The sequence below is a fragment of the Hyperolius riggenbachi genome, chromosome 9 (genome assembly GCF_040937935.1).
Source record: "Hyperolius riggenbachi isolate aHypRig1 chromosome 9, aHypRig1.pri, whole genome shotgun sequence".
NCBI lineage: Eukaryota > Metazoa > Chordata > Amphibia > Anura > Hyperoliidae > Hyperolius > Hyperolius riggenbachi.
The window spans coordinates 55,971,478-55,996,942 of NC_090654.1; positions in this window are offsets into that span (position 1 = coordinate 55,971,478).

A 25,465-nucleotide genomic window follows, 5' to 3' on the forward strand; every position below is an offset into this window, starting at 1 on the left:
GTATCGTTCCCATTTTGCCAATAGCAACAGCACGGCGATGAACATGTAAATTGCATTGCCGGGTTTTTGCTAGTGCAATTGGTATTTTCCAGAATTACAACTGTTGGCCTGCATCTTTTTTTGTTTTGTTTGCGTTTCTATGCTTTGTCCCTTTTTGGTGAGGATTGGTATGGCTATGGGGAGGAGGAGGCCATTATTAGAATTTGGGGGTGTATTTAAATCATTTTAAATACACCCCTGAGTTCTACTCTGCAGGTTGCAACAATTTGTAATCACCAATCAAGTTCTCTTAAGGGCCAGTTCACTCTTGGGGTGCTTTGGTGGGTAGTGTTTTTGCTCTTTGCTGATAGCCGGTATTCAGCAAAGCACTGCGGTAAATCCTTGCAGTGCCTGTGATGTGCGTATATCGCAAAAGTGCACTGCGTGCAACATTTTGCTGGCAGTTAGAACACCATTCTCATTCTCTGGAATGAGACCGAAAAACGCAATCACTGCAACATGGAGCCACAGTTGCTTAGTAGAAATGCAATCACACTCTATAGGCGATTGCGATTTGCCTTTTGCGATCCCAGTGTTGAACCGGCCTAAGGGGGACCAGCTGGATCCCAATTATTTATCAGGTGGTCGTTGTGTTCCCCGACTTTGCACTTGAGGGTGTAAGAGTGGTACCCTTTAAGTCCACCTATCCCCCTCTTCCCTCTCCAAAACACTATACTCTATTCCTCTCTCACTCCCATCACCTAACCCGCCCTAATAGAGTCTACCTTACCATGGTGGGCCGGCTTACAATCCTATTTGCCAAAATGTGATTTACTTTTAGCCAACTGGATTAGCCAAAGGACTCTGTTAAAAAAAGAATATAATAAACTATCTTAGATGGAGATTAACTAATTAGGGCCCTTTTTTATTAACAACGTTTCGAATTTAAAAATTGTATCGTTCCCATTTTGCCAATAGCAACAGCACGGGGATGAACATGTAAATTGCATTGCCGGGTTTTTGCTAGTGCAATTGGTATTTTCCAGAATTACAATTGTTGGCCTGCATCTTTTTTTGTTTTGTTTGCGTTTCTATGCTTTGTCCCTTTTTGGTGAGGATTGGTATGGCTATGGGGAGGAGGAGGCCATTATTAGAATTTGGGGGTGTATTTAAATCATTTTAAATACACCCCTGAGTTCTACTCTGCAGGTTGCAACAATTTGTAATCACCAATCAAGTTCTCTTAAGGGCCAGTTCACTCTTAGGGTGCTTTGGTGGGTAGTGTTTCTGCTCTTTGCTGATAGCCGGTATTCAGCAAAGCACTGCAGTAAATCCTTGCAGTGCCTGTGATGTGCGTAAATCGCAAAAGTGCACTGCGTGCAACATTTTGCTGGCAGTTAGAGCACCATTCTCATTCTCTGGAATGAGACCGAAAAACGCAATCACTGCAACATGGAGCCACAGTTGCTTAGTAGAAATGCAATCACACTCCGTAGGCGATTGTGATTTGCCTTTTGCGATCCCAGTGTTGAAGCGGCCTAAGGGGGACCAGCTGGATCCCAATTATTTATCAGGTGGTCGTTGTGTTCCCCGACTTTGCACTTGAGGGTGTAAGAGTGGTACCCTTTAAGACCACCTATCCCCCTCTTCCCTCTCCAAAACGCTATACTCTATTCCTCTCTCACTCCCATCACCTAACCCGCCCTAATAGAGTCTATCTTACCATGGTGGGCCGGCTTACAATCCTATTTGCCAAAATGTGATTTAGTTTTAGCCAACTGGATTAGCCAAAGGACTCTGTTAAAAAAAGAAGATAATAAACTCTCTTAGATGGAGATTAACTAATTAGCGCCCTTTTTTATTAAGCACATTTCAATTTAAAAATTGTATCGTTCCCATTTTTCCAATAGCAACAGCACGCCGATGAACATGTAAATTGCATTGCCGGGTTTTTGCTAGTGCAATTGGTATTTTCCAGAATTACAATTGTTGGCCTGCATTTTTTTTGTTTTGTTTGCGTTTCTATGCTTTGTACCTTTTTGGTGAGGATTGGTATGGCTATGGGGAGGAGGAGGCCATTATTAGAATTTGGGGGTATATTTAAATCATTTTAAATACGCCCCTGAGTTCTACTCTGCAGGTTGCAACAATTTGTAATCACCAATAAAGTTCTCTTAAGGGCCAGTTCACACTTGGGGTGCTTTAATAAGTGGTTTTTCTGCTCTTTGCTGATAGTCGGTATTCAGCAAAGCACTGCGGTAAATCCTTGCAGTGCCTGTGATGTGTGTAAATCGCAAAAGTGCACTGCGTGCAACATTTTGCTGGCAGTTAGAACACCATTCTCATTCTCTGGAATGAGACCGAAAAACGCAATCACTGCAACATGGAGCCACAATTGCTTAGTAGAAATGCAATTACACTCCGTAGGCGATTGTGATTTGCCTTTTGCGATCCCGGTGTTGAAGCCGGCCTAAGGGGGACCAGCTGGATCCCAATTATTTATCAGGTGGTCGTTGTGTTCCCCGACTTTGCACTTGAGGGTGTAAGAGTGGTACCCTTTAAGTCCACCTATCCCTCTCTTCCCTCTCCAACACACTATACTCTATTCCTCTCTCACTCCCATCACCTAACCAGCCCTAATAAAGTCTACCTTACCATGGTGGGCCGGCTTACAATCCTATTTGCCAAAATGTGATTTACTTTTAGCCAACTGGATTAGCCAAAGGACTCTGTTAAAAAAAGAATATAATAAACTATCTTAGATGGAGATTAACTAATTAGGGCCCTTTTTTATTAAGCACATTCCGATTTAAAAATTGTATCGTTCCCATTTTGCCAATAGCAACAGCACGGCGATGAACATGCACATTGCATTGCCGGGTTTTTGCTAGTGCAATTGGTATTTTCCAGAATTACAATTGTTGGTCTGCATCTTTTTTTGTTTTTTGTTGCGTTTCTATGCTTTATACCTTTTTGGTGAGGATTGGTATGGCTATGGGGAGGAGGACGCCATTATTAGAATTTGGGGGTGTATTTAAATCATTTTACATACACCCCTGAGTTCTACTCTGCAGGTTGCAACAATTTGTAATCACCAATCAAGTTCTCTTAAGGGCCAGTTCACTCTTAGGGTGCTTTGGTGGGTAGTGTTTCTGCTCTTTGCTGATAGCCGGTATTCAGCAAAGCACTGCGGTAAATCCTTGCAGTGCCTGTGATGTGCGTAAATCGCAAAAGTGCACTGCGTGCAACATTTTGCTGGCAGTTAGAACACCATTCTCATTCTCTGGAATGTGACCAAAAAACTCAATCACTGCAACATGGAGCCACAATTGCTTGGTAGAAACGCAATCACACTCCATAGGCGATTGCGATTTGCCTTTTGCGATCCCAGTGTTGAACCCGGCCTAAGGGGAACCAGCTGGATCCCAATTATTTATCAGGTGGTCGTTGTGTTCCCCGACTTTGCACTTGAGGGTGTAAGAGTGGTACCCTTTAAGACCACCTATCCCCCTCTTCCCTCTCCAAAACGCTATACTCTATTCCTCTCTCACTCCCATCACCTAACCTGCCCTAATAGAGTCTACCTTACCATGGTGGGCCGGCTTACAATCCTATTTGCCAAAATGTGATTTAGTTTTAGCCAACTGGATTAGCCAAAGGACTCTGTTAAAAAAAGAATATAATAAACTCTCTTAGATGGAGATTAACTAATTAGCGCCCTTTTTTATTAAGCACGTTTCAATTTAAAAATTGTATCGTTCCCATTTTTCCAATAGCAACAGCACGGCGATGAACATGTAAATTGCATTGCCGGGTTTTTGCTAGTGCAATTGGTATTTTCCAGAATTACAATTGTTGGCCTGCATCTTTTTTTGTTTTGTTTGCGTTTCTATGCTTTGTACCTTTTTGGTGAGGATTGGTATGGCTATGGGGAGGAGGAGGCCATTATTAGAATTTGGGGGTGTATTTAAATCATTTTAAATACACCCCTGAGTTCTACTCTGCAGGTTGCAACAATTTGTAATCACCAATCAAGTTCTCTTAAGGGCCAGTTCACTCTTGGGGTGCTTTGGTGGGTAGTGTTTCTGCTCTTTGCTGATAGCCGGTATTCAGCAAAGCACTGCGGTAAATCCTTGCAGTGCCTGTGATGTGCGTAAATCGCAAAAGTGCACTGCGTGCAACATTTTGCTGGCAGTTAGAACACCATTCTCATTCTCTGGAATGAGACCGAAAAACGCAATCACTGCAACATGGAGCCACAATTGCTTAGTAGAAATGCAATCACACTCCGTAGGCGATTGTGATTTGCCTTTTGCGATCCCGGTGTTGAACCCGGCCTAAGGGGGACCAGCTGGATCCCAATTATTTATCAGGTGGTCGTTGTGTTCCCCGACTTTGCACTTGAGGGTGTAAGAGTGGTACCCTTTAAGTCCACCTATCCCTCTCTTCCCTCTCCAAAACACTATACTCTATTCCTCTCTCACTCCCATCACCTAACCAGCCCTAATAAAGTCTACCTTACCATGGTGGGCCGGCTTACAATCCTATTTGCCAAAATGTGATTTACTTTTAGCCAACTGGATTAGCCAAAGGACTCTGTTAAAAAAAGAATATAATAAACTATCTTAGATGGAGATTAACTAATTAGGGCCCTTTTTTATTAAGCACATTCCGATTTAAAAATTGTATTGTTCCCATTTTGCCAATAGCAACAGCACGGCGATGAACATGCACATTGCATTGCCGGGTTTTTGCTAGTGCAATTGGTATTTTCCAGAATTACAATTGTTGGTCTGCATCTTTTTTTGTTTTTTGTTGCGTTTCTATGCTTTATACCTTTTTGGTGAGGATTGGTATGGCTATGGGGAGGAGGACGCCATTATTAGAATTTGGGGGTGTATTTAAATCATTTTACATACACCCCTGAGTTCTACTCTGCAGGTTGCAACAATTTGTAATCACCAATCAAGTTCTCTTAAGGGCCAGTTCACTCTTAGGGTGCTTTGGTGGGTAGTGTTTCTGCTCTTTGCTGATAGCCGGTATTCAGCAAAGCACTGCGGTAAATCCTTGCAGTGCCTGTGATGTGCGTAAATCGCAAAAGTGCACTGCGTGCAACATTTTGCTGGCAGTTAGAACACCATTCTCATTCTCTGGAATGTGACCAAAAAACTCAATCACTGCAACATGGAGCCACAATTGCTTGGTAGAAACGCAATCACACTCCATAGGCGATTGCGATTTGCCTTTTGCGATCCCAGTGTTGAACCCGGCCTAAGGGGAACCAGCTGGATCCCAATTATTTATCAGGTGGTCGTTGTGTTCCCCGACTTTGCACTTGAGGGTGTAAGAGTGGTACCCTTTAAGACCACCTATCCCCCTCTTCCCTCTCCAAAACGCTATACTCTATTCCTCTCTCACTCCCATCACCTAACCTGCCCTAATAGAGTCTACCTTACCATGGTGGGCCGGCTTACAATCCTATTTGCCAAAATGTGATTTAGTTTTAGCCAACTGGATTAGCCAAAGGACTCTGTTAAAAAAAGAATATAATAAACTCTCTTAGATGGAGATTAACTAATTAGCGCCCTTTTTTATTAAGCACGTTTCAATTTAAAAATTGTATCGTTCCCATTTTTCCAATAGCAACAGCACGGCGATGAACATGTAAATTGCATTGCCGGGTTTTTGCTAGTGCAATTGGTATTTTCCAGAATTACAATTGTTGGCCTGCATCTTTTTTTGTTTTGTTTGCGTTTCTATGCTTTGTACCTTTTTGGTGAGGATTGGTATGGCTGTGGGGAGGAGGAGGCCATTATTAGAATTTGGGGGTGTATTTAAATCATTTTAAATACACCCCTGAGTTCTACTCTGCAGGTTGCAACAATTTGTAATCACCAATCAAGTTCTCTTAAGGGCCAGTTCACTCTTGGGGTGCTTTGGTGGGTAGTGTTTCTGCTCTTTGCTGATAGCCGGTATTCAGCAAAGCACTGCGGTAAATCCTTGCAGTGCCTGTGATGTGCGTAAATCGCAAAAGTGCACTGCGTGCAACATTTTGCTGGCAGTTAGAACACCATTCTCATTCTCTGGAATGAGACCGAAAAACGCAATCACTGCAACATGGAGCCACAATTGCTTAGTAGAAATGCAATCACACTCCGTAGGCGATTGTGATTTGCCTTTTGCGATCCCAGTGTTGAACCCGGCCTAAGGGGGACCAGCTGGATACCAATGATTTATCAGGTGGTCGTTGTGTTCCCCGACTTTGCACTTGAGGGTGTAAGAGTGGTACCCTTTAAGTCCACCTATCCCTCTCTTCCCTCTCCAAAACACTATACTCTATTCCTCTCTCACTCCCATCACCTAACCCGCCCTAAGAGAGTCTACCTTACCATGGTGGGCCGGCTTACAATCCTATTTGCCAAAATGTGATTTACTTTTAGCCAACTGGATTAGCCAAAGGACTCTGTTAAAAAAAGAATATAATAAACTATCTTAGATGGAGATTAACTAATTAGGGCCCTATTTTATTAAGCACATTTCGATTTAAAAATTGTATCGTTCCCATTTTGCCAATAGCAACAGCACGGCGATGAACATGCACATTGCATTGCCGGGTTTTTGCTAGTGCAATTGGTATTTTCCAGAATTACAATTGTTGGTCTGCATCTTTTTTTGTTTTTTGTTGCGTTTCTATGCTTTATACCTTTTTGGTGAGGATTGGTATGGCTATGGGGAGGAGGAGGCCATTATTAGAATTTGGGGGTGTATTTAAATCATTTTAAATATACCCCTGAGTTCTACTCTGCAGGTTGCAACAATTTGTAATCACCAATCAAGTTCTCTTAAGGGCCAGTTCACTCTTGGGGTGCTTTGGTGGGTAGTGTTTCTGCTCTTTGCTGATAGAGCTCTTTGATTCAGCAAAGCACTGCGGTAAATCCTTGCAGTGCCTGTGATGTGCGTAAATCGCAAAAGTGCACTGCGTGCAAAATTTTGCTGGCAGTTAGAGCGCCATTCTCATTCTCTGGAATGAGACCGAAAACGCAATCACTGCAACATGGAGCCACAATTGCTTAGTAGAAATGCAATCACACTCCATAGGCGATTGCGATTTGCCTTTTGCGATCCCAGTGTTGAACCCGGCCTAAGGGGGACCAGCTGGATCCCAATTATTTATCAGGTGGTCGTTGTGTTCCCCGACTTTGCACTTGAGGGTGTAAGAGTGGTACCCTTTAAGTCCACCTATCTCCCCATCTTCCCTCTCCAAAACACTATACTCTATTCCTCTCTCACTCCCATCACCTAACCCGCCCTAATAGAGTCTACCTTACCATGGTGGGCCGGCTTACAATCCTATTTGCCAAAATGTGATTTACTTTAACCAACTGGATTAGCCAAAGGACTCTGTTAAAAAAAGAATATAATAAACTATCTTAGATGGAGATTAACTAATTAGGGCCCTTTTTTATTAAGCACATTTCGATTTAAAAATGGTATCGTTCCCATTTTGCCAATAGCAACAGCACGGCGATGAACATGCACATTGCATTGCCGGGTTTTTGCTAGTGCAATTTAAATTTTCCAGAATTACAATTGTTGGCCTGCATCTTTTTTTGTTTTGTTTGCGTTTCTATGCTTTGTCCCTTTTTGGTGAGGATTGGTATGGCTATGGGGAGGAGGAGGCCATTATTAGAATTTGGGGGTGTATTTAAATCATTTTAAATACACCCCTGAGTTCTACTCTGCAGGTTGCAACAATTTGTAATCACCAATCAAGTTCTCTTAAGGGCCAGTTCACTCTTGGGGTGCTTTGGTGGGTAGTGTTTCTGCTCTTTGCTGATAGCCGGTATTCAGCAAAGCACTGCGGTAAATCCTTGCAGTGCCTGTGATGTGCGTATATCGCAAAAGTGCACTGCGTGCAACATTTTGCTGGCAGTTAGAGCGCCATTCTCATTCTCTGGAATGAGACCGAAAAACGCAATCACTGCAACATGGAGCCACAATTGCTTAGTAGAAATGCAATCACACTCCATAGGCGATTGCGATTTGCCTTTTGCGATCCCAGTGTTGAACCGGCCTAAGGGGGACCAGCTGGATCCCAATTATTTATCAGGTGGTCGTTGTGTTCCCCGACTTTGCACTTGAGGGTGTAAGAGTGGTACCCTTTAAGACCACCTATCCCCCTCTTCCCTCTCCAAAACGCTATACTCTATTCCTCTCTCACTCCCATCACCTAACCCGCCCTAATAGAGTCTACCTTACCATGCTGGGCCGGCTTACAATCCTATTTGCCAAAATGTGATTTAGTTTTAGCCAACTGGATTAGCCAAAGGACTCTGTTAAAAAAAGAATATAATAAACTCTCTTAGATGGAGATTAACTAATTAGCGCCCTTTTTTATTAAGAACGTTTCGATTTAAAAATTGTATCATTCCCATTTTGCCAATAGCAACAGCACGGCGATGAACATGTAAATTGCATTGCCGGGTTTTTGCTAGTGCAATTGGTATTTTCCAGAATTACAATTGTTGGCCTGCATCTTTTTTTGTTTTGTTTGCGTTTCTATGCTTTGTCCCTTTTTGGTGAGGATTGGTATGGCTATGGGGAGGAGGAGGCCATTATTAGAATTTGGGGGTGTATTTAAATCATTTTAAATACACCCCTGACTTCTACTCTGCAGGTTGCAACAATTTGTAATCATCAATCAAGTTCTCTTAAGGGCCAGTTCACTCTTGGGGTGCTTTAATAAGTAGTTTTTCTGCTCATTGCTGATAGCCGGTATTCAGCAAAGCACTGCGGTAAATCCTTGCAGTGCCTGTGATGTGTGTAAATCGCAAAAGTGCACTGCGTGCAAAATTTTGCTGGCAGTTAGAACACCATTCTCATTCTCTGGAATGAGACCGAAAAACGCAATCACTGCAACATGGAGCCACAATTGCTTAGTAGAAATGCAATCACACTCCGTAGGCGATTGTGATTTGCCTTTTGCGATCCCAGTGTTGAACCCGGCCTAAGGGGGACCAGCTGGATACCAATTATTTATCAGGTGGTCGTTGTGTTCCCCGACTTTGCACTTGAGGGTGTAAGAGTGGTACCCTTTAAGTCCACCTATCCCTCTCTTCCCTCTCCAAAACACTATACTCTATTCCTCTCTCACTCCCATCACCTAACCCGCCCTAATAGAGTCTACCTTACCATGGTGGGCCGGCTTACAATCCTATTTGCCAAAATGTGATTTACTTTTAGCCAACTGGATTAGCCAAAGGACTCTGTTAAAAAAAGAATATAATAAACTATCTTAGATGGAGATTAACTAATTAGGGCCCTTTTTTATTAAGCACATTTCGATTTAAAAATTGTATCGTTCCCATTTTGCCAATAGCAACAGCACGGCGATGAACATGCACATTGCATTGCCGGGTTTTTGCTAGTGCAATTGGTATTTTCCAGAATTACAATTGTTGGTCTGCATCTTTTTTTGTTTTTTGTTGCGTTTCTATGCTTTATACCTTTTTGGTGAGGATTGGTATGGCTATGGGGAGGAGGAGGCCATTATTAGAATTTGGGGGTGTATTTAAATCATTTTAAATACACCCCTGAGTTCTACTCTGCAGGTTGCAACAATTTGTAATCACCAATCAAGTTCTCTTAAGGGCCAGTTCACTCTTGGGGTGCTTTGGTGGGTAGTGTTTCTGCTCTTTGCTGATAGCCGGTATTCAGCAAAGCACTGCGGTAAATCCTTGCAGTGCCTGTGATGTGCGTATATCGCAAAAGTGCACTGCGTGCAACATTTTGCTGGCAGTTAGAGCGCCATTCTCATTCTCTGGAATGAGAGCGAAAACGCAATCACTGCAACATGGAGCCACAATTGCTTAGTAGAAATGCAATCACACTCCATAGGCGATTGCGATTTGCCTTTTGCGATCCCAGTGTTGAACCCGGCCTAAGGGGGACCAGCTGGATCCCAATTATTTATCAGGTGGTCGTTGTGTTCCCCGACTTTGCACTTGAGGGTGTAAGAGTGGTACCCTTTAAGTCCACCTATCTCCCCATCTTCCCTCTCCAAAACACTATACTCCATTCCTCTCTCACTCCCATCACCTAACCCGCCCTAATAGAGTCTACCTTACCATGGTGGGCCGGCTTACAATCCTATTTGCCAAAATGTGATTTACTTTTAGCCAACTGGATTAGCCAAAGGACTCTGTTAAAAAAAGAATATAATAAACTATCTTAGATGGAGATTAACTAATTAGGGCCCTTTTTTATTAAGAACGTTTCGATTTAAAAATTGTATCGTTCTCATTTTGCCAATAGCAACAACACGGCGATGAACATGTAAATTGCATTGCCGGGTTTTTGCTAGTGCAATTGGTATTTTCCAGAATTACAATTGTTGGTCTGCATCTTTTTTTGTTTGTTTTTTTGCGTTTCTATGCTTTATAACTTTTTGGTGAGGATGGGTATGGCTATGGGGAGGAGGAGGCCATTATTAGAATTTGGGGGTGTATTTAAATCATTTTAAATACACCCCTGAGTTCTACTCTGCAGGTTGCAACAATTTGTAATCACCAATCAAGTTCTCTTAAGGGCCAGTTCACTCTTAGGGTGCTTTGGTGGGTAGTGTTTCTGCTCTTTGCTGATAGCCTGTATTCAGCAAAGCACTGCGGTAAATCCTTGCAGTGCCTGTGATGTGCGTGAATCGCAAAAGTGCACTGCGTGCAACATTTTGCTGGCAGTTAGAACACCATTCTCATTCTCTGGAATGAGACCGAAAAACGCAATCACTGCAACATGGAGCCACAGTTGCTTAGTAGAAATGCAATCACACTCCGTAGGCGATTGTGATTTGCCTTTTGCGATCCCAGTGTTGAACCCGGCCTAAGGGGGACCAGCTGGATCCCAATTATTTATCAGGTGGTCGTTGTGTTCCCCGACTTTGCACTTGAGGGTGTAAGAGTGGTACCCTTTAAGTCCACCTATCTCCCCATCTTCCCTCTCCAAAACACTATACTCTATTCCTCTCTCACTCCCATCACCTAACCCGCCCTAATAGAGTCTACCTTACCATGGTGGGCCGGCTTACAATCCTATTTGCCAAAATATGATTTACTTTTAGCCAACTGGATTAGCCAAAGGACTCTGTTAAAAAAAGAATATAATAAACTATCTTAGATGGAGATTAACTAATTAGGGCCCTTTTTTATTAAGAACGTTTCGATTTAAAAATTGTATCGTTCCCATTTTGCCAATAGCAACAGCACGGCGATGAACATGTAAATTGCATTGCTGGGTTTTTGCTAGTGCAATTGGTATTTTCCAGAATTACAATTGTTGGCCTGCATCTTTTTTTGTTTTGTTTGCGTTTCTATGCTTTGTCCCTTTTTGGTGAGGATTGGTATGGCTATGGGGAGGAGGAGGCCATTATTAGAATTTGGGGGTGTATTTAAATCATTTTAAATACACCCCTGAGTTCTACTCTGCAGGTTGCAACAATTTGTAATCACCAATCAAGTTCTCTTAAGGGCCAGTTCACTCTTGGGGTGCTTTGGTGGGTAGTGTTTCTGCTCTTTGCTGATAGCCGGTATTCAGCAAAGCACTGCGGTAAATCCTTGCAGTGCCTGTGATGTGCGTATATCGCAAAAGTGCACTGCGTGCAACATTTTGCTGGCAGTTAGAGCGCCATTCTCATTCTCTGGAATGAGACCGAAAAACGCAATCACTGCAACATGGAGCCACAATTGCTTAGTAGAAATGCAATCACACTCCATAGGCGATTGCGATTTGCCTTTTGCGATCCCAATGTTGAACCGGCCTAAGGGGGACCAGCTGGATCCCAATTATTTATCAGGTGGTCGTTGTGTTCCCCGACTTTGCACTTGAGGGTGTAAGAATGGTACGCCTTAAGACCACCTATCCTATCTTCCCTCTCCAAAACGCCATCCCCTATTCCTCACTCACTCCCATCCCCTAACCCGCCCTAATAGAGTCTACCTTACCATGGTGGGCCGGCTTACAATCCTATTGGCCAAAATGTGATTTAGTTTTAGCCAACTAGATTAGCCAAAGGACTCTGTTAAAAAAAGAATATAATAAACGATCTTAGATGGAGATTAACTAATTAGGGCCCTTTTTTATTAAGCACGTTTCGATTTAAAAATTGTATCGTTCCCATGTTGCCCTTAGCAACAGCACGGCGATGAACATGTAAATTGCATTGCTGGGTTTTTGCTAGTGCAATTGGTAGTTCCCAGAATTACAATTGTTGGCCTGCATCTTTTTTTTTGTTTTGTTTGCGTTTCTATGCTTTGTACCTTTTTGGTGAGGATTGGTATGGCTATGGGGAGGAGGAGGCCATTATTAGAATTTGGGGGTATATTTAAATCATTTTAAATATGCCCCTGAGTTCTACTCTGCAGGTTGCAACAATTTGTAATCACCAATAAAGTTCTCTTAAGGGCCAGTTCACTCTTGGGGTGCTTTAATAAGTAGTTTTTCTGCTCATTGCTGATAGCCGGTATTCAGCAAAGCACTGCGGTAAATCCTTGCAGTGCCTGTGATGTGCTTAAATCGCAAAAGTGCACTGCGTGCAACATTTTGCTGGCAGTTAGAACACCATTCTCATTCTCTGGAATGTGACTGAAAAACTCAATCACTGCAAAATGGAGCCACAGTTGCTTAGTAGAAATGCAATCATACTCCGTAGGCGATTGTGATTTGCCTTTTGCGATCCCAGTGTTGAACCCAGACTAAGGGGGACCAACTGGATCCCAATTATTATCAGGTGGTCGTTGTGTTCCCCAACTTTGCACTTGAGGGTGTAAGAGTGGTACCCTTTAAGACCACCTATCCCCCTCTTCCCTCTCCAAAACACTATACTCTATTCCTCTCTCACTCCCATCACCTAACCCGCCCTAATAGAGTCTACCTTACCATGGTGGGCCGGCTTACAATCCTATTTGCCAAAATGTGATTTACTTTTAGCCAACTGGATTAGCCAAAGGACTCTGTTAAAAAAAGAATATAATAAACTATCTTAGATGGAGATTAACTAATTAGGGCCCTTTTTTATTAAGAACGTTTCGATTTAAAAATTGTATCGTTCCCATTTTGCCAATAGCAACAGCACGGCGATGAACATGTAAATTGCATTGCCGGGTTTTGGCTAGTGCAATTGGTATTTTCCAGAATTACAATTGTTGGTCTGCATCTTTTTTTGTTTTTTGTTGCGTTTCTATGCTTTATACCTTTTTGGTGAGGATTGGTATGGCTATGGGGAGGAGGAGGCCATTATTAGAATTTGGGGGTGTATTTAAATCATTTTAAATACACCCCTGAGTTCTACTCTGCAGGTTGCAACAATTTGTAATCACCAATCAAGTTCTCTTAAGGGCCAGTTCACTCTTGGGGTGCTTTGGTGGGTAGTGTTTCTGCTCTTTGCTGATAGCCGGTATTCAGCAAAGCACTGCGGTAAATCCTTGCAGTGCCTGTGATGTGCGTATATCGCAAAAGTGCACTGCGTGCAAAATTTTGCTGGCAGTTAGAGCGCCATTCTCATTCTCTGGAATGAGAGCGAAAACGCAATCACTGCAACATGGAGCCACAATTGCTTAGTAGAAATGCAATCACACTCCATAGGCGATTGCGATTTGCCTTTTGCGATCCCAGTGTTGAACCCGGCCTAAGGGGGACCAGCTGGATCCCAATTATTTATCAGGTGGTCGTTGTGTTCCCCGACTTTGCACTTGAGGGTGTAAGAGTGGTACCCTTTAAGTCCACCTATCTCCCCATCTTCCCTCTCCAAAACACTATACTCTATTCCTCTCTCACTCCCATCACCTAACCCGCCCTAATAGAGTCTACCTTACCATGGTGGGCCGGCTTACAATCCTATTTGCCAAAATGTGATTTACTTTTAGCCAACTGGATTAGCCAAAGGACTCTGTTAAAAAAAGAATATAATAAACTATCTTAGATGGAGATTAACTAATTAGGGCCCTTTATTATTAAGAACGTTTCGATTTAAAAATTGTATCGTTCTCATTTTGCCAATAGCAACAACACGGCGATGAACATGTAAATTGCATTGCCGGGTTTTTGCTAGTGCAATTGGTATTTTCCAGAATTACAATTGTTGGTCTGCATCTTTTTTTTTTTTTTTTTTTTGCGTTTCTATGCTTTATACCTTTTTGGTGAGGATGGGTATGGCTATGGGGAGGAGGAGGCCATTATTAGAATTTGGGGGTGTATTTAAATCATTTTAAATACACCCCTGAGTTCTACTCTGCAGGTTGCAACAATTTGTAATCACCAATCAAGTTCTCTTAAGGGCCAGTTCACTCTTAGGGTGCTTTGGTGGGTAGTGTTTCTGCTCTTTGCTGATAGCCGGTATTCAGCAAAGCACTGCGGTAAATCCTTGCAGTGCCTGTGATGTGCGTAAATCGCAAAAGTGCACTGCGTGCAACATTTTGCTGGCAGTTAGAACACCATTCTCATTCTCTGGAATGAGACCGAAAAACGCAATCACTGAAACATGGAGCCACAGTTGCTTAGTAGAAATGCAATCACACTCCGTAGGCGATTGTGATTTGCCTTTTGCGATCCCAGTGTTGAACCCGGCCTAAGGGGGACCAGCTGGATCCCAATTATTTATCAGGTGGTCGTTGTGTTCCCCGACTTTGCACTTGAGGGTGTAAGAGTGGTACCCTTTAAGTCCACCTATCCCCCTCTTCCCTCTCCAAAACACTATACTCTATTCCTCTCTCACTCCCATCACCTAACCCGCCCTAATAGAGTCTACCTTACCATGGTGGGCCGGCTTACAATCCTATTTGCCAAAATGTGATTTACTTTTAGCCAACTGGATTAGGAAAAAGGACTCTGTTAAAAAAAGAATATAATAAACTATCTTAGATGGAGATTAACTAATTAGGGCCCTTTTTTATTAAGCACATTTCGATTTAAAAATTGTATCGTTCCCATTTTGCCAATAGCAACAGCACGGCGATGAACATGTAAATTGCATTGCCGGGTTTTTGCTAGTGCAATTGGTATTTTCCAGAATTACAATTGTTGGTCTGCATCTTTTTTTGTTGTTTTTTTTTGCGTTTCTATGCTTTGTCCCTTTTTGGTGAGGATTGGTATGGCTATGGGGAGGAGGAGGCCATTATTAGAATTTGGGGGTGTATTTAAATCATTTTAAATACACCCCTGAGTTCTACTCTGCAGGTTGCAACAATTTGTAATCACCAATCAAGTTCTCTTAAGGGCCAGTTCACTCTTAGGGTGCTTTGGTGGGTAGTGTTTCTGCTCTTTGCTGATAGCCAGTATTCAGCAAAGCACTGCGGTAAATCCTTGCAGTGCCTGTGATGTGCGTATATCGCAAAAGTGCACTGCGTGCAACATTTTGCTGGCAGTTAGAGCGCCATTTTCATTCTCTGGAATGAGATCCAAAAACGCAATCACTGCAACATGGAGCCACAATTGCTTAGTAGAAATGCAATCACACTCCGTAGGCGATTGTGATTTGCCTTTTGCGATCCCAGTGTTGAACCCGGCCTAAGGGGGACCAGCTGGATCCCAATTATTTATCAGGTGGTCATTGTGTTCCCCGACTTTGCACTTGAGGGTGTAAGAGTGGTACCCTTTAAGTCCACATATCTCCCCATCTTCCCTCTCCAAAACACTATACTCTATTCCTCTCTCACTCCCATCACCTAACCCGCCCTAATAGAGTCTACCTTACCATGGTGGGCCGGCTTACAATCCTATTTGCCAAAATGTGATGTACTTTTAGCCAACTGGATTAGCCAAAGGACTCTGTTAAAAAAAAATATAATAAACTATCTTAGATGGAGATTAACTAATTAGGGCCCTTTTTTATTAAGAACGTTTCGATTTAAAAATTGTATCGTTCTCATTTTGCCAATAGCAACAGCACGGCGATGAACATGTAAATTGCATTGCCGGGTTTTTGCTAGTGCAATTGGTATTTTCCAGAATTACAATTGTTGGTCTGCATCTTTTTTTGTTTTTTTTGCGTTTCTATGCTTTATACCTTTTTGGTGAGGATGGGTATGGCTATGGGGAGGAGGAGGCCATTATTAGAATTTGGGGGTGTATTTAAATCATTTTAAATACACCCCTGAGTTCTACTCTGCAGGTTGCAACAATTTGTAATCACCAATCAAGTTCTCTTAAGGGCCAGTTCACTCTTAGGGTGCTTTGGTGGGTAGTGTTTCTGCTCTTTGCTGATAGCCGGTATTCAGCAAAGCACTGCGGTAAATCCTTGCAGTGCCTGTGATGTGCGTAAATCGCAAAAGTGCACTGCGTGCAACATTTTGCTGGCAGTTAGAACACCATTCTCATTCTCTGGAATGAGACCGAAAAACGCAATCACTGAAACATGGAGCCACAGTTGCTTAGTAGAAATGCAATCACACTCCGTAGGCGATTGTGATTTGCCTTTTGCGATCCCAGTGTTGAACCGGCCTAAGGGGGACCAGCTGGATCCCAATTATTTATCAGGTGGTCGTTGTGTTCCCCGACTTTGCACTTGAGGGTGTAAGAGTGGTACCCTTTAAGTCCACCTATCCCCCTCTTCCCTCTCCAAAACACTATACTCTATTCCTCTCTCACTCCCATCACCTAACCCGCCCTAAGGGCTGGAACCCACAGGAGCGCTTTTGGCAGCGTTTTGGCAGCACTGCGATACGCTAGCAGTTTGCCAAAACGCTGGGCTAATGTTAATGGATGGGGCAACTTCCACAGGAGCGTTTGCGTTTCCCAGAAACGCAAACACAGGACCTGCAGCATTTTGGGAGCGTTAGCGCTTCAATGTAAAGTATTGAAACGCTAGCAGAAACGCTCAGCAAAACCTAAACTGAGCGGTTTTGCTAGCGTTTTGCGGTTCAGCACACTGTAACAAAATGAAAAATAATTCACAGGACCAATCAGGATAAAAACGCAAAACGCAAAACGTTAGGCACCCGCTGGGGAAAAAAATACAATGTTGCAAAACACGACCAAAAACGCGCATGAATCCGCTTGCAAACCGCTCAGACAAAACGCTAGCGGTTGCGTTTTGCGTTTGCGGTTTTCAGTGGGTTCCAGGCCTAATAGAGTCTACCTTACCATGGTGGGCCGGCTTACAATCCTATTTGCCAAAATGTGATTTACTTTTAGCCAACTGGATTAGCCAAAGGACTCTGTTAAAAAAAGAATATAATAAACTATCTTAGATGTAGATTAGCTAATTAGGGCCCTTTTTTATTAAGAACGTTTCGATTTAAAAATTGTATCGTTCTCATTTTGCCAATAGCAACAGCACGGCGATGAACATGTAAATTGCATTGCCGGGTTTTTGCTAGTGCAATTGGTATTTTCCAGAATTACAATTGTTGGCCTGCATCTTTTTTTGTTTTGTTTGCGTTTCTATGCTTTGTATCTTTTTGGTGAGGATTGGTATGGCTATGGGTAGGAGGAGGCCATTATTAGAATTTGGGGGTGTATTTAAATCATTTTAAATACACCCCTGAGTTCTACTCTGCAGGTTGCAACAATTTGTAATCACCAATCAAGTTCTCTTAAGGGCCAGTTCACTCTTGGGGTGCTTTGGTGGGTAGTGTTTCTGCTCTTTGCTGATAGCCGGTATTCAGCAAAGCACTGCGGTAAATCCTTGCAGTGCCTGTGATGTGCGTATATCGCAAAAGTGCACTGCGTGCAACATTTTGCTGGCAGTTAGAGCGCCATATCTCCCCATCTTCCCTCTCCAAAACACTATACTCTATTCCTCTCTCACTCCCATCACCTAACCCGCCCTAATAGAGTCTACCTTACCATGGTGGGCCGGCTTACAATCCTATTTGCCAAAATGTGATTTAGTTTTAGCCAACTGGATTAGCCAAAGGACTCTGTTAAAAAAAGAAGATAATAAACTCTCTTAGATGGAGATTAACTAATTAGCGCCCTTTTTTATTAAGCACGTTTCAATTTAAAAATTGTATCGTTCCCATTTTTCCAATAGCAAAAGCACGGCGATGAACATGTAAATTGCATTGCCGGGTTTTTGCTAGTGCAATTGGTATTTTCCAGAATTACAATTGTTGGCCTGCATTTTTTTTGTTTTGTTTGCGTTTCTATGCTTTGTACCTTTTTGGTGAGGATTGGTATGGCTATGGGGAGGAGGAGGCCATTATTAGAATTTGGGGGTATATTTAAATCATTTTAAATACTCCCCTGAGTTCTACTCTGCAGGTTGCAACAATTTGTAATCACCAATAAAGTTCTCTTAAGGGCCAGTTCACACTTGGGGTGCTTTAATAAGTGGTTTTTCTGCTCTTTGCTGATAGTCGGTATTCAGCAAAGCACTGCGGTAAATCCTTGCAGTGCCTGTGATGTGTGTAAATCGCAAAAGTGCACTACGTGCAACATTTTGCTGGCAGTTAGAACACCATTCTCATTCTCTGGAATGAGACCGAAAAACGCAATCACTGCAACATGGAGCCACAATTGCTTAGTAGAAATGCAATCACACTCCGTAGGCGATTGTGATTTGCCTTTTGCGATCCCAGTGTTGAACCCGGCCTAAGGGGGACCAGCTGGATCCCAATTATTTATCAGGTGGTCGTTGTGTTCCCCGACTTTGCACTTGAGGGTGTAAGAGTGGTACCCTTTAAGTCCACCTATCCCTCTCTTCCCTCTCCAAAACACTATACTCTATTCCTCTCTCACTCCCATCACCTAACCAGCCCTAATAAAGTCTACCTTACCATGGTGGGCCGGCTTACAATCCTATTTTGCGATCCCAGTGTTGAACCGGCCTAAGGGGGACCAGCTGGATCCCAATTATTTATCAGGTGGTCGTTGTGTTCCCCGACTTTGCACTTGAGGGTGTAAGAGTGGTACCCTTTAAGTCCACCTATCTCCCCATCTTACCTCTCCAAAACACTATACTCTATTCCTCTCTCACTCCCATCACCTAACCCGCCCTAATAGAGTCTACCTTACCATGGTGGGCCGGCTTACAATCCTATTTGCCAAAATGTGATTTACTTTTAGCCAACTGGATTAGCCAAAGGACTCTGTTAAAAAAAGAATATAATAAACTATCTTAGATGGAGATTAACTAATTAGGGCCCTTTTTTATTAAGCACATTTCGATTTAAAAATTGTATCGTTCCCATTTTGCCAATAGCAACAGCACGGCGATGAACATGCACATTGCATTGCCGGGTTTTTGCTAGTGCAATTGGTATTTTCCAGAATTACAATTGTTGGCCTGCATCTTTTTTTGTTTTGTTTGCGTTTCTATGCTTTGTCCCTTTTTGGTGAGGATTGGTATGGCTATGGGGAGGAGGAGGCCATTATTAGAATTTGGGGGTGTATTTAAATCATTTTAAATACACCCCTGAGTTCTACTCTGCAGGTTGCAACAATTTGTAATCACCAATCAAGTTCTCTTAAGGGCCAGTTCACTCTTGGGGTGCTTTGGTGGGTAGTGTTTCTGCTCTTTGCTGATAGCCGGTATTCAGCAAAGCACTGCGGTAAATCCTTGCAGTGCCTGTGATGTGCGTATATCGCAAAAGTGCACTGCGTGCAACATTTTGCTGGCAGTTAGAGCGCCATTCTCATTCTCTGGAATGAGACCGAAAAACGCAATCACTGCAACATGGAGCCACAATTGCTTAGTAGAAATGCAATCACACTCCATAGGCGATTGCGATTTGCCTTTTGCGATCCCAGTGTTGAACCGGCCTAAGGGGGACCAGCTGGATCCCAATTATTTATCAGGTGGTCATTGTGTTCCCCGACTTTGCACTTGAGGGTGTAAGAGTGGTACCCTTTAAGACCACCTATCCCCCTCTTCCCTCTCCAAAACGCTATACTCTATTCCTCTCTCACTCCCATCACCTAACCCGCCCTAATAGAGTCTACCTTACCATGCTGGGCCGGCTTACAATCCTATTTGCCAAAATGTGATTTAGTTTTAGCCAACTGGATTAGCCAAAGGACTCTGTTAAAAAAAGAATATAATAAACTCTCTTAGATGGAGATTAACTAATTAGCGCCCTTTTTTATTAAGAACGTTTCGATTTAAAAATTGTATCATTCCCATTTTGCCAATAGCAACAGCACGGCGATGAACATGTAAATTGCATTGCCGGGTTTTTGCTAGTGCAATTGGTATTTTCCAGAATTACAATTGTTGGCTTGCATCTTTTTTTGTTTTGTTTGCGTTTCTATGCTTTGTCCCTTTTTGGTGAGGATTGGTATGGCTATGGGGAGGAGGAGGCCATTATTAGAATTTGGGGGTGTATTTAAATCATTTTAAATACACCCCTGACTTCTACTCTGCAGGTTGCAACAATTTGTAATCATCAATCAAGTTCTCTTAAGGGCCAGTTCACTCTTGGGGTGCTTTGATAAGTAGTTTTTCTGCTCATTGCTGATAGCCGGTATTCAGCAAAGCACTGCGGTAAATCCTTGCAGTGCCTGTGATGTGTGTAAATCGCAAAAGTGCACTGCGTGCAACATTTTGCTGGCAGTTAGAACACCATTCTCATTCTCTGGAATGAGACCGAAAAACGCAATCACTGCAACATGGAGCCACAATTGCTTAGTAGAAATGCAATCACACTCCGTAGGCGATTGCGATTTGCCTTTTGCGATCCCAGTGTTGAACCGGCCTAAGGGGGACCAGCTGGATCCCAATTATTTATCAGGTGGTCGTTGTGTTCCCCGACTTTGCACTTGAGGGTGTAAGAGTGGTACCCTTTAAGTCCACCTATCTCCCCATCTTCCCTCTCCAAAACACTATACTCTATTCCTCTCTCACTCCCATCACCTAACCCGCCCTAATAGAGTCTACCTTACCATGGTGGGCCGGCTTACAATCCTATTTGCCAAAATGCGATTTACTTTTAGCCAACTGGATTAGCCAAAGGACTCTGTTAAAAAAAGAATATAATAAACTATCTTAGATGGAGATTAACTAATTAGGGCCCTTTTTTATTAAGCACATTTCGATTTAAAAATTGTATCGTTCCCATTTTGCCAATAGCAACAGCACGGCGATGAACATGCACATTGCATTGCCGGGTTTTTGCTAGTGCAATTGGTATTTTCCAGAATTACAATTGTTGGCCTGCATCTTTTTTTGTTTTGTTTGCGTTTCTATGCTTTGTCCCTTTTTGGTGAGGATTGGTATGGCTATGGGGAGGAGGAGGCCATTATTAGAATTTGGGGGTGTATTTAAATCATTTTAAATACACCCCTGAGTTCTACTCTGCAGGTTGCAACAATTTGTAATCACCAATCAAGTTCTCTTAAGGGCCAGTTCACTCTTGGGGTGCTTTGGGGGGTAGTGTTTCTGCTCTTTGCTGATAGCCGGTATTCAGCAAAGCACTGTGGTAAATCCTTGCAGTGCCTGTGATGTGCGTATATCGCAAAAGTGCACTGCGTGCAACATTTTGCTGGCAGTTAGAGCGCCATTCTCATTCTCTGGAATGAGACCGAAAAACGCAATCACTGCAACATGGAGCCACAATTGCTTAGTAGAAATGCAATCACACTCCATAGGCGATTGCGATTTGCCTTTTGCGATCCCAGTGTTGAACCGGCCTAAGGGGGACCAGCTGGATCCCAATTATTTATCAGGTGGTCGTTGTGTTCCCCGACTTTGCACTTGAGGGTGTAAGAGTGGTACCCTTTAAGTCCACCTATCTCCCCATCTTCCCTCTCCAAAACACTATACTCTATTCCTCTCTCACTCCCATCACCTAACCCGCCCTAATAGAGTCTACCTTACCATGGTGGGCCGGCTTACAATCCTATTTGCCAAAATGCGATTTACTTTTAGCCAACTGGATTAGCCAAAGGACTCTGTTAAAAAAAGAATATAATAAACTATCTTAGATGGAGATTAACTAATTAGGGCCCTTTTTTATTAAGCACATTTCGATTTAAAAATTGTATCGTTCCCATTTTGCCAATAGCAACAGCACGGCGATGAACATGCACATTGCATTGCCGGGTTTTTGCTAGTGCAATTGGTATTTTCCAGAATTACAATTGTTGGCCTGCATCTTTTTTTGTTTTGTTTGCGTTTCTATGCTTTGTCCCTTTTTGGTGAGGATTGGTATGGCTATGGGGAGGAGGAGGCCATTATTAGAATTTGGGGGTGTATTTAAATCATTTTAAATACACCCCTGAGTTCTACTCTGCAGGTTGCAACAATTTGTAATCACCAATCAAGTTCTCTTAAGGGCCAGTTCACTCTTGGGGTGCTTTGGGGGGTAGTGTTTCTGCTCTTTGCTGATAGCCGGTATTCAGCAAAGCACTGCGGTAAATCCTTGCAGTGCCTGTGATGTGCGTATATCGCAAAAGTGCACTGCGTGCAACATTTTGCTGGCAGTTAGAGCGCCATTCTCATTCTCTGGAATGAGACCGAAAAACGCAATCACTGCAACATGGAGCCACAATTGCTTAGTAGAAATGCAATCACACTCCATAGGCGATTGCGATTTGCCTTTTGCGATCCCAGTGTTGAACCGGCCTAAGGGGGACCAGCTGGATCCCAATTATTTATCAGGTGGTCGTTGTGTTCCCCGACTTTGCACTTGAGGGTGTAAGAGTGGTACCCTTTAAGACCACCTATCCCCCTCTTCCCTCTCCAAAACGCTATACTCTATTCCTCTCTCACTCCCATCACCTAACCCGCCCTAATAGAGTCTACCTTACCATGCTGGGCCGGCTTACAATCCTATTTGCCAAAATGTGATTTAGTTTTAGCCAACTGGATTAGCCAAAGGACTCTGTTAAAAAAAGAATATAATAAACTCTCTTAGATGGAGATTAACTAATTAGCGCCCTTTTTTATTAAGAACGTTTCGATTTAAAAATTGTATCATTCCCATTTTGCCAATAGCAACAGCACGGCGATGAACATGTAAATTGCATTGCCGGGTTTTTGCTAGTGCAATTGGTATTTTCCAGAATTACAATTGTTGGCCTGCATCTTTTTTTGTTTTGTTTGCGTTTCTATGCTTTGTCCCTTTTTGGTGAGGATTGGTATGGCTATGGGGAGGAGGAGGCCATTATTAGAATTTGGGGGTGTATTTAAATCATTTTAAATACACCCCTGACTTCTACTCTGCAGGTTGCAACAATTTGTAATCATCAATCAAGTTCTCTTAAGGGCCAGTTCACTCTTGGGGTGCTTTAATAAGTAGTTTTTCTGCTCATTGCTGATAGCCGGTATTCAGCAAAGCACTGCGGTAAATCCTTGCAGTGCCTGTGATGTGTGTAAATCGCAAAAGTGCACTGCGTGCAACATTTTGCTGGCAGTTAGAACACCATTCTCATTCTCTGGAATGAGACCGAAAAACGCAATCACTGCAACATGGAGCCACAATTGCTTAGTAGAAATGCAATCACACTCCGTAGGCGATTGTGATTTGCCTTTTGCGATCCCAGTGTTGAACCCGGCCTAAGGGGGACCAGCTGGATCCCAATTATTTATCAGGTGGTCGTTGTGTTCCCCGACTTTGCACTTGAGGGTGTAAGAGTGGTACCCTTTAAGTCCACCTATCCCTCTCTTCCCTCTCCAAAACACTATACTCTATTCCTCTCTCACTCCCATCACCTAACCAGCCCTAATAAAGTCTACCTTACCATGGTGGGCCGGCTTACAATCCTATTTTGCGATCCCAGTGTTGAACCGGCCTAAGGGGGACCAGCTGGATCCCAATTATTTATCAGGTGGTCGTTGTGTTCCCCGACTTTGCACTTGAGGGTGTAAGAGTGGTACCCTTTAAGTCCACCTATCTCCCCATCTTACCTCTCCAAAACACTATACTCTATTCCTCTCTCACTCCCATCACCTAACCCGCCCTAATAGAGTCTACCTTACCATGGTGGGCCGGCTTACAATCCTATTTGCCAAAATGTGATTTACTTTTAGCCAACTGGATTAGCCAAAGGACTCTGTTAAAAAAAGAATATAATAAACTATCTTAGATGGAGATTAACTAATTAGGGCCCTTTTTTATTAAGCACATTTCGATTTAAAAATTGTATCGTTCCCATTTTGCCAATAGCAACAGCACGGCGATGAACATGCACATTGCATTGCCGGGTTTTTGCTAGTGCAATTGGTATTTTCCAGAATTACAATTGTTGGCCTGCATCTTTTTTTGTTTTGTTTGCGTTTCTATGCTTTGTCCCTTTTTGGTGAGGATTGGTATGGCTATGGGGAGGAGGAGGCCATTATTAGAATTTGGGGGTGTATTTAAATCATTTTAAATACACCCCTGAGTTCTACTCTGCAGGTTGCAACAATTTGTAATCACCAATCAAGTTCTCTTAAGGGCCAGTTCACTCTTGGGGTGCTTTGGTGGGTAGTGTTTCTGCTCTTTGCTGATAGCCGGTATTCAGCAAAGCACTGCGGTAAATCCTTGCAGTGCCTGTGATGTGCGTATATCGCAAAAGTGCACTGCGTGCAACATTTTGCTGGCAGTTAGAGCGCCATTCTCATTCTCTGGAATGAGACCGAAAAACGCAATCACTGCAACATGGAGCCACAATTGCTTAGTAGAAATGCAATCACACTCCATAGGCGATTGCGATTTGCCTTTTGCGATCCCAGTGTTGAACCGGCCTAAGGGGGACCAGCTGGATCCCAATTATTTATCAGGTGGTCATTGTGTTCCCCGACTTTGCACTTGAGGGTGTAAGAGTGGTACCCTTTAAGACCACCTATCCCCCTCTTCCCTCTCCAAAACGCTATACTCTATTCCTCTCTCACTCCCATCACCTAACCCGCCCTAATAGAGTCTACCTTACCATGCTGGGCCGGCTTACAATCCTATTTGCCAAAATGTGATTTAGTTTTAGCCAACTGGATTAGCCAAAGGACTCTGTTAAAAAAAGAATATAATAAACTCTCTTAGATGGAGATTAACTAATTAGCGCCCTTTTTTATTAAGAACGTTTCGATTTAAAAATTGTATCATTCCCATTTTGCCAATAGCAACAGCACGGCGATGAACATGTAAATTGCATTGCCGGGTTTTTGCTAGTGCAATTGGTATTTTCCAGAATTACAATTGTTGGCTTGCATCTTTTTTTGTTTTGTTTGCGTTTCTATGCTTTGTCCCTTTTTGGTGAGGATTGGTATGGCTATGGGGAGGAGGAGGCCATTATTAGAATTTGGGGGTGTATTTAAATCATTTTAAATACACCCCTGACTTCTACTCTGCAGGTTGCAACAATTTGTAATCATCAATCAAGTTCTCTTAAGGGCCAGTTCACTCTTGGGGTGCTTTGATAAGTAGTTTTTCTGCTCATTGCTGATAGCCGGTATTCAGCAAAGCACTGCGGTAAATCCTTGCAGTGCCTGTGATGTGTGTAAATCGCAAAAGTGCACTGCGTGCAACATTTTGCTGGCAGTTAGAACACCATTCTCATTCTCTGGAATGAGACCGAAAAA